The following is a 16,976-nucleotide window of genomic DNA, read 5'->3' as shown; positions in this document are numbered from 1 at the left end:
AAAAGCCCCCGCCGCCCGGCTTCGGGGCATCGTCCCGATGTCGGGCGGCGGGGCGGGAACGCCTCCCCCCGCTGCCCGGCTTCGGGGCATCGTCCCGATACCGGGCAGCGGGGCGGGAAAGCCTCCCCCCGCCTGGCATCGGGGCATCGTCCCGATGCCGGGCGGCGGGGCGGGAACGCCTCCCCCCGCTGCCCGGCTTCGGGGCATCGTCCCGATGCCGGGCGGTGGGGCGGGAACGCCTCCCCCTGCCGCCCGGCTTCGGGGCATCGTCCCGATGCCGGGCGGCGGGGCGGGAAAGCCTCCCGAAGCCGGGCGGCGGGGCCGCGAAGCCTGGGCGTGCTGGCAACTCTCCGCAAGCAGCGGGAGCCCTCCCGCTGCTTGCGGAGAGGTCGGCGAAGCCTGTCCTGGACCTCTTCTGAAGGCAGGCGGGGGGCAAAAGTCTTTGTCCCCCCTGCCTGCCTTCCCAGGGGCTTTTAAATCGCCCCGGACAGCGGATAAGTCCTCCGCTGTCCCGGGCGATTTTAAAATGCCGCCCGCCAGAAGAGGTCGGGGGAAGGCGGTTTCCATAGGAACGCATTAATTGATTTTCAATGCATTCCTATGGAAAACCATGCATCGCAAGACGAAAAACTCGCAAGACGAAGAGACTTGCGGAACGAATTTATTTCGTCTTGCGAGGCACCACTGTATATCTTTCTGCCACTTCTTGAAACAGTCCATTTTGTCCACAACCTGCAATGTTTGAAACAAAAACAGCATTCTAGGCAAAACATTCATCTTAATAACAGCAATTCGGCCTAACAAGGAAAGTCTCAAATTTGACCATATTTCTAAATCTTTCTTAACTTCTGTCCAACATTTCTCATAGTTGTCTTTGAATAAGTTCATATTTTTAGATGTCATGTTAATCCCCAAGTATTTCACTTTCTTTGCCACAGTTAATCCAGTTTCACTCTGAAACCTCTCTCTTTCACCAACTGTTAGATTTTTCTCCAGTACTTTCGTTTTTTGCTTATTCAGCTTAAATCCTGCTACTTCACCAAATACTTGAATTAACTCTAAAACTCTTTTCGTACTAGTGTCTGGCTCTTGTAAAGTTAGTACTAAATCATCTGCAAAAGCCCTCAATTTATATTGTTTAGCTCCGACCTGAACCCCTCTGATCATATTTAACAAAACCTCCAAGACAGATATAAAAAGTAATGGGGATATTGGGCACCCCTGTCGTGTCCCTTTTTCAATAGGAAATTCTTCAGTAACCACGTTATTTACAATTAACTTTGCTTTTTGTTCAGAGTAAATTGCACCTATACCATTCTCAAAGCCTTGGCCTACCCCCATCCCTTGTAGATTCTTTTTCATAAAGCTCCAAGAGATATTGTCAAAGGCTTTCTCCGCATCCACAAATATTAATACTGCCTTAGTATTAATATTGGCTTCTAACAATTCCATAATATCTATTATATTTCTCACATTGTCTGACAGATGTCTTCCTGGAAGAAAGCCAGCCTGGTCCTTGTGAATCTCTCCCACCAACACTTTCTTCAATCTTTTTGCCAAAATGTCTGCAAAAATTTTGTAATCCACATTAAGTAATGATATAGGGCAGGGCGGTAGTTCTTAATCTGGTCCTTCTCAGTCTCTGTTTTTGGTATAAGTGTAATGTATGCTTCTTTCCACGATTCAGGTGCCTTTTGACGTGTTTTTTAGTTCCTTTCTTGTCTTTCCTGAAAGTCTTATCAGGATTCTCCCCGCACCCCCCCCACTCCCAAACAGGTGAGGAAGATGATGGCCAGAATTCTATGGAGCCATCTGTGAATTCATTGGGAAGAACAAAGAAACAGTTTAAATGCAGGGAATGTGGGATGTGCTTTTATCACAGTGGAAGACTGAGGACACATCAACGAACTCACACGGGGGAGCAACCATTTAGATGTACTGACTATCGAAAGACCTTCAGGGAAAATAGAACTCTTAGAAAACATCAAGGAACTCACACGGGAAAACCATTTGAATGTACTGAATGTGGAAAGAGCTTCAGTGGAAGTGGAACACTTAGAATACACCAACTAACTCACATGGGGGAGAAACCATTTAAATGTATTGAATGTGGAAAGAGCTTCTGTAGAAGTGAACACCTTAGAAGACATCAACTAACTCTCTTGTACCTGCGATACATTGACGATATTTTTATCATCTGGACACATGGTCAACAGACCCTGGACACCTTCCACCAGAAATTCAATGATTTTCACCCCACAATCAACCTAACAATGAATCAATCTATGCAAGAAATACATTTTTTGGACACTACTATAAAAATACAGGATGGGCACATAGACACCACCTAAACCTACTGACCGACAAACATATCTACATGCCTCTAGCTACCATCCCAAACATACCAAACAGTCCATTGTATATAGCCAGGCACTACGTTACAGCCGTATCTGTTCCAATTCTACAGACAGAGACTCTCACCTAAGAGATCTACAGCAAACCTTTTTAGAACTAAAATACCCAGCAGATGAAGTTAGACAACAGATCAGCAGAGCCAGACTGATACCCAGAGAGAACTTGCTGCAAGACAGACCCAAAAAAGAAAATAACAGAACACCTCTAGTCATCACATACAGCTCCCAAGTCAAAAAAAGTACAACACATCATCAGAGATCTACAACCTCTCCTGGACAATGACAGTTCTCTTTCTCAAGCTCTGGGAGGAAGACCTTTCATTGCCTACAGACAGCCACCCAATCTTAAACAACTCCTAACCCACAATAATACTACAACCAGACCTAACACGGACACTGGCACCAGAGCCTGCAATAAACCCAGATGCCAACTTTGCTGCCACATACACCCGGACAACACCATTACTGGCCCCAACAACATCACACATACCATCTCGGGACTATTTAATTGCTCATCGTCTAACATTGTGTATGCCATCAAATGCCAGCAGTGTCCTTCCGCTCTCTATATTGGACAAACAGGCCAAACCTTACGCCAAAGAATAAACAGACATAAATCTGACATCAAGAATCACAAGACAGAGAAACCAGTAGGAGAACACTTCAATCTCCCAGGACATTCTATACAAGATCTCAAAGTAGCTGTTTTACTACAAAGGAATTTCAGAAATAGACTGGAAAGAGAAGCTGCTGAATTGCATCTCATTACCAAACTTAAAACCATGGAGAAACCTGGTCTCAACAAAGACATTGGATTCTTATCTCATTATACATGACAAAGCCATTTTTCACCTTCTCACCCCTTACTCTTTCCTGTAAGACCTATTGCAGTCGTTAAAAGTCGTCAACAGGCTCATCACAGCCATCTGCCAATCACCCATTCCCACCACCCTTCTGAGTAATACCCCTCCCCACCTTCTCACTATATAGAAGGATCTGGCAACTTCTGTTTCAGTGTATCTGAAGAAGTGTGCATGCAAACGAAAGCTCATACCAAGAACTAACTTAGTTGGTCTTTAAGGTGCTACTGGAAGGAATTTTTTTTGTTTTCACACGGGGGAGAAACCATTCAAATGTATTGAATGTGGAAAGAGCTTCAGTAGAAGTGGACACCTTAGAATACACAAACGAACTCACACGGGGGAGAAACCATTTGCATGTATTGAATGTGGAAAGTGTTTCAGTCAAAACGGAACACTTGGAAAACACCAAAAAACTCACACAGGATAAACCATTTAAATGTACTGAATGTGGAAAGAATGTGGAAAGCTTCAGTCCATATCGACACCTTATAAGACACCAACTTCAGCTGCAGTAGAGCACTTAGAGTACACCAACTAACTTATACGGGGGAGAAACCATTGGAACGTATTGAATGTGAGATGAGCTTCAACTGTAAGGATAAACTTACATTACACTGGCGAACTCGCACATGGGAGAAGCTTAACTCAATATGAAACCTTAGGAAACTTCTGCTAACTCACATGGGGAAAACCAGATTTATGAAATGTGGAAAAGGCTTCAGAGGGAGTGGAAACCTTAATATTCATAAGATAATTCACACAGGTGGGAAACCATATAAATGTATGGAGTTTTCCGCTCAGGTTTCCCAGATTTCCTGGGAAGTGAAGATGATTGTCAAGTCTCTGGATGTGCAGAAAATAATTTGTGTTTGTTTTCAATAATAATAATATTTTTTATTTGTACCACGCCCATCTGGCTGGATTTCCCCAGCCACTCTGGGTGGCTTCCAACAAAACATTGAAATACAATAGTCCTTCAGATATTAAAGGTTTCCCTAAACAGGGCAGCCTTCAGATGTCTTTTAAAGTCTGGTGGCTGTTTTTTCCTTTGACATCTGGTGGGAAGGTATTCCACAGGGAGGGCACCACTTCTGAGAAGGCCTTCTGACTGGTTCCCTGTAAGTTCACTTCTCTCAGTGAGGGAACCGCCAGCAGGCTCTTGGTACTGGACATCCATGTCCAGGCAGAACGATGGGGGTGAAGACTCTCCTCCCGTCACCAGTCTAGCTGCCGCATTCTGGATTAGTTGTTGTTTCTGGATTACCTTCAAAGGTAGCCCCACGTAGAATGCATTGCAGTAGTGCAAGTGGGAGATAACTGCAGCATGCACTAGTCTGGCAAAACAGTCTTCAGGCAGATAGGGTCTCAGCCTGCGTACCAGATGGAGCTGGTAAACAGCTGCCCTGGACACAGAATTGACCTGTGCCTCCATGGACAGCTGCAAGTCCATAATGACTCCCAGGCTGCGCACCTGGTCCTTTAGGGGTACAGTTACCCCATTCAGGACCAGGGAGTCCTCCACACCTGCCTGCCTCCTGTCCCCCCAAAACAGGACATCTGCCTTGTTGGGATTCAACTTTAATATGTTAGCTGCCATCCATCCAATCACCTCCAGGAACTCACACAGGACCTTCACCATCTTCACTGGTTCTGATTTGAAAGAGAGGTAGAGCTGGGTATCCACATACTGATGAACACCCAGCACAAACACCCTGATGATCTCTCCCAGCGGCTTCATGTAGATGTTGAAAAGCATGGGGAGAGGACGGAACCCTGAGGCACCCCACAAGTGACAGCTCAGGGATCTGAACACTCATCCCCCAACACCACTCATCCCCCAACACCACTTTCTGAACACGGCCCAAGAGGAAGGAGCGGAACCACTGTATAACAGTGCCTCTAGCTCCCAGCCCCTCTAGACGGTCCAGAAGGATGTTATGGCTGATGGTGTCAAATGCCTCTGAAAGATCCAGCAGAACTATGAAACAGCTCTCACCTTTGTTCCTAGCCCGCCAGAGATCATTGACCGACGTGCCCAGGTCAGTTTCAGTCCCATGAAGAGGCCTGAATCCCAACTGGAAGGGATCCAAATGGTCCACATCTTCAGCAACCACCCAATCAATCAATCAATCAATCACCTTGCCATAGAGTGTTACCTCAGGTTAAGAACTTTGCTTCAGGATGAGAACAGAAATTGTACAGCGGCAGCAGGAGGCTCGATTAGCTAAAGTGGTGCTTCAGGTTAAGAACAGTTTCACGTTAAGAACAGACCTCCAGAACGAATTAAGTTCTTAACCAGAGGTACCACTGTAACTGCCTCTTTGAGTGTGTCTGGGAAGGCTCCTTCACAGAGAGAAGCATTCACCACCCCACAGAGCCCATCACCCAGCCCTTCCTGGCTAGCTTTTATGAGCCAGGATGGGCAAGGATCAAGGAGACAGGTGGTTGGTTTCACTCATCCAAGCAGCCTGTCCACATCCTCGGACATAACAGATTGGAATTGATCCCACGCAACTTGACTAGACAGGACTCCAGCACTCACCAGCCCACGCCCTGCTCCCACGAGGGAGTCTACCTCTCTGAATCTGAGTGACTTTTCTGCAAAAAAACTGCAAAATCATTGCAGGTGATCATGTGGCCCATACGGGGCCCCATTGGAGAGTTGGTTGTATTAAATTGCAAACCACCTGAAACAGTCTCCTGCTGCTGTTTTCTGCAGATGCAAGAGAGGGGGTGAAGAAGGTTTTATTCACCTTTGCTATCGCCATTTGGTAGGCTTGATGTTGAGCTCTAACCCGTGTCTGGTCAGATTCAGAATGAGGTTTCTGCCACTGGTGCTCTAGCTATCTCATTGCCCTCAGATCATGGAAAATCATGGGGCTGTCCAGGCTCCATGCAATCGGAGAGGGCGCTTCAGAGCTAGACAGTCAATAAGGTAAAGGTACCCCTGCTCGTACGGGCCAGTCTTGACAGACTCTAGGGTTGTGCGCCCATCTCACTCTATAGGCCGGGGGCCAGCGCTGTCCGAAGACACTTCCGGGTCACGTGGCCAGCGTGACAAGCTGCATCTGGCGAGCCAGCGCAGCACACGGAACGCTGTTTACCTTCCCGCTAGTAAGTGGTCCCTATTTATCTACTTGCACCTGGGGGTGCTTTCGAACTGCTAGGTTGGCAGGCGCTGGGACCGAGCAGCGGGAGCGCACCCCGCCGCAGGGATTCGAACTGCCGACCTTTCGATCGGCAAGCCCTAGGCGCTGAGGCTTTTACCCACAGTGCCACCCACGTCCCTAGACAGTCAATAGCCCTGGTTAACTCCACATTCCAACCGGGCACCAGGGAATCAGCTGAAAGGCCATCAACATGGGATAAAACATCCCCTACCACTCTCTGGAAACCATTTGGATCCATTAAGTGGCGGGGGGGACCATCCAAATCGGTCCCACCTCCCTGCAGATGGGAAGGGTTGTGGAGAAGTCCAGGTGCACCAGAGAGTGATCTGACCATGGTACTTCTTTAGTTTCGCTTTTACTTAGTGTCAGATCACCAACATCCATAGAGGAGAAAAACCAGGTCTAAGGCATTTCTGCGACTATACGTTGGGCCAAACTTATTTAGGGACAGCCCCATGGAGGCCATGCTTTCCACAAAGTCCCAATCAGCCCCTTGTAAGGTTGTGTTGGCGTGAATGTTAAAATCCCCCAGGACAACCAAATTAGGTGTCTCCAGGAGAACATCTGCCACGACCTGAAGCAGCTTGGGCAGGGAATCCTTGGTGCAGCGGGGTGGTTGGTACACCAAAAGGAATCCTGTACTGCCCCTATTGTCCAATTTCAAGAACATGCACTCAGAGAACTGGGTCTTTCCAATAGGACGCCTGGTGGAAATTAATGATTTCCTAAAAATCACTGCAACCCCCCCTCCCCGCCCACATGACTGGGTTGAGAAGAGAACCTGGTGGACAAGCAGCGGCAAGGACAGGTCCATCTGCTTCATCCTACCAAGTCTCTGTTACACATGCCAAGTCAAGTTCTCCATCCACGATCAAGGCAGGGAATTTAAAAGGGCTATATAATGGCAGGCACACCTTTGTCCGGGGTCCTCCTCCATTCTCCTGCATGTGAGGGGAGCACCCTGTTGCAACAGTTCAATAAAGATCAGGCTTACTAGCTGCTTTGCTTCTCAATATTCTCTGGTTGGCCTCTGTTATTTTCTCCTACTGATGGAGAACCGGCAAAGGGCTCTGTAAAGGCTCTTGTGTCCCCCATAAGGGAATAAGGGCAGATTTTGTTTACAACAGGTACCTCTTTATCTTCTTGCACTTTGTGCTTTCGAATTGCTAGGTTGGCAGGAGCAGAAACAGAGCAACGGGAGCTCACCCCATTGCAGGGATTCAAACTGCCATCCTTCTGATTGACAAGCCCTAGGCTCTGGGGTTTAAACCACAACTCCAGCTGCGTCCCTTATTGAGGACAATACGTTCTTGCAAAAGCGGGGGTCCAAAGCAGCCACAGTTCAGCTGGGGCAATGTACGAACTTATTTTCCCTATGCACACGTTCCCTCCCTCGCCTTCCCATTGGTTGGGTGCTATAAGGTTTTCCTTCCCCCAATTATCAAATAACAGACATGAGGCTGAACGTGGGGAGAAATTTCTCCTTCCTTCGAGTTGCCTCCACTTCCGGCTTCACCAACAGATAAAATCCGGGCTTGCAAAGGAGGGAGGGGAGGAGGCGGGAAGGGGGGCTGCATCCTGCGGAGGCGGAGGAGGGGCTGCTTCCTAATTAAGCCTCCTAATTAAGCGCCCTCACTCCCTGCCTCCCACGCGGGGGCTCCCATTCCCGCCCCCGCTGCCTGGGATTTCGGGTGAGTGCAAAGCCAATGGCGGGGAAGGAGGGAAGGGGCTTTGCGAGGGGGTCCAGGATGAGAAGCCCCGGGACGGGGAGGAGAGAAGGGAGGGAAGGGAGCTGTTTTCTTAAAGGGGGCTTGAAGGGGGGGGGGGAGAAGCTTCCTCCTGCAGGGATCTGGTACAAAGGGAGTTGCAGGGAAGGAGAGGGGAGAGGGGTGGGCATTGCTGGCCAGGATCGCCTTAATAGTATTAATTTAAATTTAATATCTATACTCCAGCAGAAGACCCCTCGGAGGAGGACCTTATCTTTAGGCAACAGGCGAAAGCCTTGCTCTTCTCCCAGGCGTTTGGCTCATTAAACAATCTATGGACTTCACAACTGCATGGGGGGGGGAGGGTTGTCGTTTTTATTTCCTACTCTGCTATGCATCTCTGTGTTTTTCTCTTGTAAGCTGCCCTGTGATCTTTGGAGGAAGGGCAGTATAGGAATGTAAAGAATAGCAGTAGAACTAGGAAAACCCTGTTGTGTTCAAGGGGGAGGTTGGGACAGAGTCTCTGACCAGCATGCATAGTAGGATGGGCTTAGAAGTGTTACCGGAAAAATCCGAGGGCTCCCTTGGACAAAACAAAGACACCAACCAGGATAACTTGGAGCAAAACAGCAGCCTGTAGGCTTGGCCTTTATTGAACTGATGCATCAGGGTGTTCCCCTCACTTGCAGGAGAGAGGAAAGACCCAGAAAAATAGTGTTCCAGGTCTTATAAAAACTTTTGAAATTCCCCTCCTCTAGGTCAAGCCCACCCCCCAGAAACATCATGCATATATTACAGAAAGGAGGAGTTGAGGGAGGAGTTGGTGGTAACCTGAGTATCTTGTCACCTGGCTGGTTCCTCCTTTCCCCCCTCCCCATGAGTCACTTCCAGGAGACAAAGGGGAGTTTGCAGTTTCCTGCCCCCTGAGGGAAGATCTGATCATTGTCCTTTGTTTCAGTCCATGCTGAATCCACTCCCATATGCAAGTTCTTTGTGATCTTGACTGCCTTCTGTCTGGGATCATCTGGGCAGGGCTCCTGCAGATGTGCTGAGATGGTGGAGGGATTATGGCTGACCAGGACTAAGTCACCCCCCTTTGTTAGTTCTTGTCATATGGAGTAAAATAAAAATGGAACAGTGCAAATCCGATGTATGGTTGATTTTCTATGAATTTATAACAGAAATGTGGCGTATGTAGTGTGTGTGTGTGTGTGTGTGTGTGTGTGTGTGTATGAAGTTTGTACAAGCAGAATGATTGGGGGGGGGGGTTCCTGCTACAGTTGGGAAGAATAAGAATAAGAATAAAGAATTCATTACTTGCCCCCTGCCCATCTGACTGTGTTGCCTCAGCCACTCTGGGTGGCTTCCAACAAAAACACCAAAAAATTTAAAGCATTGAAAACTTTCCTATACAGGACTGCCAGCAGAATACTTCCATTTTGTAGAAATGGCCTTTGAATTTTAAAAAAAGCCCTCTTTAAGGAATCCTGTGGTGTAAACGTGTATGTTGTCCTCTAGGTTCAAACACATAGTAAGAGCAAGCAGTGCTCCAAAGTTCTTCTCTTGTGAACTTGCCATCTAAGTTGTTTACTCCTGAACAAAGCTCCTGTTTCCCAAAAGGACTGGAGGGGGGGGCTCCTCACCACTTTTAACCCACCCCACTCCCACCGCATGGAAGGCAGAGGACATGTTCATTCACAATCCCAGTAAACCATGAAGTGAACCAGGCGCTGCCGCTCCTTCCCCTCTCACTGGGCAGCAGAGGAGGAAAGGGATGGGTTTGAAGGCTCTTCCTGCCTCTCTCCCCTGAGCAACAAGAGCAAAGGGTGTTTGCAGGGCAGAACGACAGAGGAGGAGTCAGGGAGGACAGAGGGAGCAATGGGCGGATCCCCCGCCTCTCCCAGGGGGTCCAGATGCAAGCAAGGGGCTTCCTTCTTCTCCATGCAAGGGCCACCCATGTATTCAGAGCAGTCCTTTGCAGATGAACTCTTAAGTTCTATGGGGTCTACTCTCAGGCCACTAATGTGCATACCATGCCAGCCTTAGGAAGGAGGTGGGACAGGCAGGTGAAAGGAATTGCCAAAGGTGTTTGAAAATGGGCAGGGGCTCTTGGGAAGGGGTCTTTTTGTGTGCAACAACTGCAGTGAGAATGCTGATTGCCAAGGGATAGAAAGGAGATAAAATTCCATCAGAAGAGGAGTGGCAAGTAAAAATCCTTCAATATATAGAAGTAGCACAGATGACGGAAAAGATAAGAAATCGATCGACCCAAAAGTTTAAAAGGAAATAGGAGCTCTATAGACAATATTTAAAAGAACAGTGTCCCCTTATAAAAACTTTAAAATGCTTTGAATAACTCGGAATTGAATAAGGTACAAAGAATTCAGACAAGATTTAACAAAGATAAAGTTTATTGAAAAACAGAGGCAAGTAATTAAGAAAATTGCCAACCTAGCAGTTCGAAAGCACGTCAAAAGTGCAAGTAGGTAAATAGGTACCGCTCCGGCGGGAAGGTAAACGGTGTTTCCATGCGCTGCTCTAGTTCACCAGAAGTGGCTTAGTCATGCTGGTCACATGACCTGGAAGCTGAGTGCGGACAAACGCCAGCTCCCTCAGCCAGTAAAGCGAGATGAGCATTGCAACCCCAAAATCATGCGTGACTGGACCTATTGGTCAAGGGTACCTTTACCTAATTAAGAAAATAAATAACCTATATCAAGGAAGTCAGAAGTTGATGGCGGGAATAATTTTGTGCATTCGTGACGTATTGTTCTATTTCTTTTTGTAAGAAATGTATTGTGCTTTTTTGTTTTGTTTCTTTTGGTGTGTGTGTGTGTGTGTGTTGATTTGAAACCAATAAAGATTGAATAAATAAAATAAAAAAGGAAAGGAGGTGATGAAAGGAATTGCCAAAGGTGTTTGAAAATGGGTGGGGGCTCTTGGGAAGGGGGTGCCCAATTGGGGCTTCTCCAGGGGCAGCAGAATGTCTTGGGCAGGAGAATCCCTGCAGGGGCTCTCAGACTCCCTTGGCTTCTTCTTCTTCCCTCCCTCCCAGGAAGCTGCAACTTGCTCTGGATTCTGCGCTCCTCAGGAAGCTGAACCTGCAAACCTAGCTGAGACTGAACCTGCAACCCTGGCCAGGATGGAAGGAGGAAGATGGACGGCTGACCTGGTCAGGCTGTCTCCCGCATCCCTCCCCACAACCTCTGAGCATTCCCTCCCAGGACCCTTGGAGAAATCTGGTGAGTTCCAGGGGAGAGGAGATGGGGAGAGGGATAGATGGATGGCGGAGGGAGAAAGAGGAAAAGATGGAGAGGAGACAAATGGAAGGAAGTTCCTGACAGGAAGAAGGAATGGGTGTGAGGCCTTCTCCAAAGCAGCTCTTTGTTTCTTGAATCCCTTTCATAAAGTAGTGGGGGCAGATTTTCTCGCTCCAGGATTTTAAATCTTAGGAGTTCCAGTGGTACCTCGGGTCTCAAACTTAATCGGTTCCAGAAGTCTTCCAAAACCAAAGCGTTCCAAAACCAAGGCGTACTGTCCTGTAGAAAGTAATGCAAAATGGATTAATCCATTCCAGACTTTTAAAAACAACCCCTAAAACAGCAATTTAACATGAATTTTACTATCTAACAAGACCATTGATCTATAAAAAGAAAGCAATAATCAATGTTCTGTACCATAAAATAAATAAGACAGTATTGTAGATGATAAAAATTTAAAAAAAAAAAATCGTACCTACATTGATGATAGTCATTGTTTGAATGGGGAGCTTTTATCCCTTTCCACAGTCAGTCAATCAATAAATCAATCATAAAACAAAAAGCTAAGCCTCAGTCAAAAATGAAAAAGCCACAAAAACAAAAACGCAAAACGCAAAACATAGGAAAAAACTAAAGCACCAAATGTCACCTCAGAACACTGCAACCAGAAACAGCTTGAATATTGATTGGGGGGGCCTTAAATTAGCTGTCCAAGGGAACGAATGGGATGAAAAAAACCTTGATTACGATGGAGACGACTTAAATTAGCTGCTCAAGGGTAAAACGGAATGAAAAAAAGCATTAATTATTGTGGGGGGCACTTAAATTTGCTGCGCAACAGTAAAAATGGAAGCTCATGAGCATGTTTGGTTTCCGAGGCAAACTTCAAAAACAGGAACACCTATTTCTGGGTTTGCAAATGATGAATCAACAGAAGCATAGTCAATCTATGGACTTCCCTTTTTTTTAAATATTTTTATTGGTTTTTACAAATACAAGTTTATATCAAAGACATTTATATAATCATTTCATGAGATTCTCTGAATCACATGACTTCGCTCCATCCCTTTAATGGGTCCTTATATTAATTTTTCCAAAACTACATACAGTGGTGGCTCCGGTTGCAAACAGGATCTGTTCCGGAGCTCCAGACGGATCCCTAGGTTTTAGCAAACTGGAGGACCGCTTCTGCACACGCACGCGGAGCAATAGAGTTCTTCTATGCGTGCGAGCGGCGAAACCCGTAAAAGTTCCAGAGCGTTACGTAACACGAGTTACCACTGTATAGATACATTCTCCACAGTTTTCATTTATCTAAATTGTCCATAAACTTCTTTACAAGTGATTCCTAAAGTCCAGCTAACATTTTGATTTGTGTGCAATAATCTCATAAGTAAATTATAAAATTTCCCAAATCTTTTTTAAAGTCCTTGTTTTCTTGATTCCTGAGTCTCGCGGCTAATTTTGCCATTTCGGCAGAGTCCAGCAGTTTGGCTTGCCAATCTTCCTTAGTTGGGATTTTTGCATCTTTCCATCGTTGGGATAATAACATCTGTGCAGCTGTTGTCGCATACATAGTCTTTCCTGGTCTTTTGGGATCTCAGTACCTGTAATTCCAAATAAATAAGCTTCTAGGTTCTTAACAAATTTTATTTTAAACATTTTTTTAAATTCATTATATACCATTTACCCAAATGATACTGTTATCTTACATGACCACCACATATAGCAAAAGGTACCCACTTCTTCTTTACATTTCCTGCAGGGAGGTGGGACCAATTCGGATGGTCCGCCCCTGCCACTTAATGGATCCAAATGGTTTCCAGAGAGTGGTAGGGGATGCTTTATCCCAGTGTTTCCCAACCTTTTTTGGGCAAAGGCACACTTGTTTCATGAAAAAAATCTCGAGGCACACCACCATGCCAGATGGGGAAAGGTCACTTTTTACTTATGTAAAAAAAAATAAAAAAATAGTAACAGCATAGAAGGTAATGGTAGATGACTGTTAGGGTCTCCCCCCAAATGCAGAATTCTATTAATATCTTCTTTAGCGAGCCGCGTTAACCCCTGTAATGCTTTCTATAGAGTAAGAATAGGGGACACTGGGGGATGTGGAACCAAGGGGGCAGTGGGCCAAAAGAGTTCGGGATCTACTGCTTTAAACAGAAATAAGAGCCAGTGGGTTCTTCCTTTTTTAAAGTATCGTTTCAGCAGGGACAGCAGTCCGGATTTCCAAAAAGCGGCGCTTTTTTGCGTCTGAGCAAAGAAGAGAGAGAGGGGAAAAAAGAGAGAGAGATTGATTTGTGGCTGCGCAAAGGGGGGAGGAGCCCAGGAGTAAAAGTAGGAAGGACGAAGGGAGGGGAAAGGAAAGTTAATAGAAGGCAAGGCGGGTGGGAGAGAAAGAGAAAGAAAGAGGGAAGGAAGGGGGGAAGAGAAGTGGAAAGGAGGGAGACTGAGGCGGGGGAGAAGCGTCTGGAGAGTTGCTCCGAAGTTTGGGGGGCCGCGGGGGTGGGCGCGCGTCCCAGGAGGCGGAGGCCAGCCCGGGCTGGGAGCCGCGCCGCGGCCCGGGGGCGGTAGGCGGACCGCGGCTCCTAGGATGTGGAAAGGGGACGGCGGCGCAGGGGGAGGAGACCCGCACGGCTAGGGCACCGCGCAGGGGGAGGGGAGCGGGCCGGAGGCGGGCAAGGGGGGCCGCGATCCCGTGCGCCGCAAACATGGCCTCCTTCCCCGCGGGCCCCGCCGAGCCCCCCCCGGCCGGGGAGGGCGGCGCGCCCCCGCCGCCGGAGGAGAGCAGAGGCAGGAGGAGGAGGACGAAGGCGCTGCCGAGGAGGCGCGCCAACTTCTGCCAACTTCGGCGCCCGCCCCGTCGCCGCAGGCTCCTCCCGGCCGAGAGCCAGAGGACGGCGGCGGAGCAGCAGGAGGAGGAGGAGGATCGGGTTTGGCGACGGCTGCTGTGTCCTCTCCAAGCGCGGGGCTGGCCTCCGCCGCGCCCGATCCTCCACGCTCGCCGCGCTTCTCGGCGGAGCAGGTCTCGTGCGGGTGCGAGGCGCTGCTGCAGGCGGGCGACCCCGGCCAGCTGGGCCGCTTCCTGGGCTCGCTGCCGCCCGACGCCGAGGCGCCGTGCCTGGAGGCACAGGCGGGCGAGAGCCTGGCCAAGGCGCGCGCGCTGCTGGCCTTCCAGCGCGGCGACTTCGCCGAGCTCTACCGCCTGGTGCAGAGCCGGCGATGGGATGTGGGAGGGAGCTCGCTCGCCGCCCCGCGTGTGCCTATGTGGGGCACGTTACAGCCCCGTGACGTCAGCGCCACGCAGGCAGCCGCCCGCCTCCCTCCCACGGCACACCAGGCAACGTCTCGTGGCACACTAGTGTGCCGCGGAACACCGGTTGGGAAACACTGCTTTATCCCATGTTGATGGCCTTTCAGCCAATTCCCTGGTGGCTCGCTGGAATGTGGAGTTAACCAGGGCTATTGACTGTTTGGCTCCCAAGCGCCCTCTCCGATTGCATGGAGCCCGGGCAGCCCCATGGTTTTCCACGGATCTGAGGGCAATGAAACAATCATTGAGACGGCTAGAGCGCTGGTGGCGAATAACTCATTCCGAATCTGACTGGACACAGGTTAGAGCTCAACGTCGAGCCTACCAAGTGGTAATAATAATAATAATAATAATTAATAATAATAATAATTTTTTATTTATACCCCGCCCTCCCCAGCCAAGGCCGGGCTCAGAGCGGCTTACAAGCAATAATAAAAACGATGAATGATTACAACTTAAAAACAAAAATAAAATACAACATTAAAATAATGGAACATTAAAATATTAAAATGTAGCCTCATTGCAGGAGGAGAAGGAAAAGAAAAAAGAAAGAGAGGGAGGGAGGGAATCAAATTGTCTCCAAGCCAAAGGCCAGGCGGAACAACTCTGTCTTACAGGCCCTGCGGAAAGAAATCAGATCCTGCAGGGCCCAGGTCTCATGAGGCAGAGCGTTCCACCAGGCCGGAGCCAGAGTTGAAAAGGCCCAATCTAACTTCCTTAGGGCCTGGGACCACTAGGGTGTTGTTATTTATGGACCTTGAGGCTCTCCGTGGGGTATACCAGGAGAGGCGGTCCCGTAGGTACGAGGGTCCTAGGCCGTGAAGGGCTTTAAAGGTCAAAAGCAGCACCTTAAATCTGACCCTGTACTCCACCGGGAGCCAGTGCAGCTTGAAAAGCACTGGGTGAATATGCTCCCATGGCAAAGACCCCGTGAGGAGCCTCGCTGCAGCATTCTGTACCCGCTGGAGTTTCTGGGACAGTTTCAAGGGCAGCCCCGCGTAGAGCAAATTACAGTAGTCAAGCCTGGAGATGACCGTCGCATGGATCACTGTGGCCAGGTCGGGGCAGGAAAGGTCAGGGACCAATTGCTTGATGCGGCGAAGGTGGAAAAATGTCGCCTTGGCTGTTGCTGTAACCTGCGCCTCCATGGAAAGGGAGGCGTCAAGGATTATACCCAAACTCTTAACGGAAGGCAATGGCACTTATTGGGCCCCCGCAAGAGAAGGGAGTTGGTCCCTCATCCCCATGCCATCCCAACCCAGCCATAGGACCTCTGTCTTCGAAGGATTTAGTTTCAATCGGCTCCCACAAAACCATCCAGCCACAGCTTCCAAGCATCTGGTCAGTGTGTCCGGGGCCGAGTCGGTGTGGCCATCCATCAGCAGATAGAGCTGAGTGTCATCAGCATATTGATGACAGCCCAGCCCAAAGCTCTGGATAATCTGGGCAAGGGGGTGCATAAAGATGTTAAAAAGCATCGGGGAGAGAATTGCGCCCTGCAGCACTCCACACACCACGGAGTGGCGCGATGACATTTCCCTCCCTATTGCCTCCCTCTGTCCCCGACCAGAGATAAAAGAGCACAACCAGTTACGGGCCATGCCCTGTATCCCCACGTCTGCGAGGCGATGGTCCAGAAGATCATGATCGACCATGTCAAAGGCTGCTGACAAATCTAAAAGGATCAGCTGCCTGACCTGCCTCGATCCAGTTGTCTACGGATATCATCTGTTAGGACAACCAGAGCCGTCTCCGTCCCAAAACCAGGACGGAAACCGGACTGAAATGGATCTAATGCCGATGTTTCCTCCAGAAACCTACCAAGCTGTTCAGCAACCACTCTCTCAATTACCTTACCCAGGTATGGAAGATTTGAAACTGGGCGGTAATTACATAGGTCTAAGGAATCTAATGAAGTTTTCTTTAAGAGTGGACACACCGCTGCTTCCTTCAGTTCCCCTGGGAATGTCCCCGTGTCAAGGGACAAATTGATATTTTCAACCAGGGGGGTCCGCGCAACATCTGGACACTCCCTAATCAGCCAAGACGGGCACGGATCAAGGAGGCAGGTGGTGGGCCTACCAACTTGAAGGAATCTATCCACATCAGTAGGTAGTATCCGATCGAAATGGTCCAACACTGGACCTGAAGTCAGTCGAGGGGCCTCCAGTTCAGTCACTGTATCTAAATTGGCAGGGAGGTCACGGCGGAGCAACAGGACTTTCTCCACAAAAAAGCTCGCGAATG

The 16,976-nt window shown here is 48.7% G+C and overlaps 2 protein-coding genes and 1 long non-coding RNA gene across 5 annotated transcripts in view; 2 read left to right on the top strand and 1 right to left on the bottom strand.

Annotated features, from left to right (window-relative positions):
- LOC309523532 (uncharacterized protein) overlaps nucleotides 1-9,300 on the top strand; it is a 44,191-nt gene extending 34,891 nt beyond the window's left edge. For all 3 annotated transcript variants that reach the window (XM_082207376.1, XM_082207375.1, XM_082207374.1), the window contains 2 exons: nucleotides 4,944-8,138; nucleotides 8,400-9,300. The gene's annotated coding sequence lies outside the window, so the exon portion shown is untranslated. The remainder of the gene's footprint in view (nucleotides 1-4,943; nucleotides 8,139-8,399) is intronic.
- The window catches only part of LOC309527528 (uncharacterized protein), a gene marked incomplete at its 3' end in the record, with an annotated part of 122,173 nt that overhangs the window by 43,043 nt on the left and 62,154 nt on the right, over nucleotides 1-16,976 (top strand). Inside the window, exon 2 of the mRNA XM_082214354.1 lies at nucleotides 10,563-11,395. The remainder of the gene's footprint in view (nucleotides 1-10,562; nucleotides 11,396-16,976) is intronic.
- The window catches only part of LOC309523625, a 123,554-nt gene continuing 108,428 nt past the window's right edge, over nucleotides 1,851-16,976 (bottom strand). The window contains exon 2 of the long non-coding RNA XR_014215471.1: nucleotides 1,851-4,838. This is a non-coding gene — a long non-coding RNA (uncharacterized lncRNA). The remainder of the gene's footprint in view (nucleotides 4,839-16,976) is intronic.

This window comes from Podarcis vaucheri, assembly GCF_965113315.1.
Source record: "Podarcis vaucheri genome assembly, chromosome: 2".
In the NCBI taxonomy this organism is placed as follows: Eukaryota; Metazoa; Chordata; class Lepidosauria; order Squamata; family Lacertidae; genus Podarcis; species Podarcis vaucheri.
Note: the sequence above shows the minus strand (reverse complement) of the source record. Positions and strands in the feature narration are given on the sequence as shown.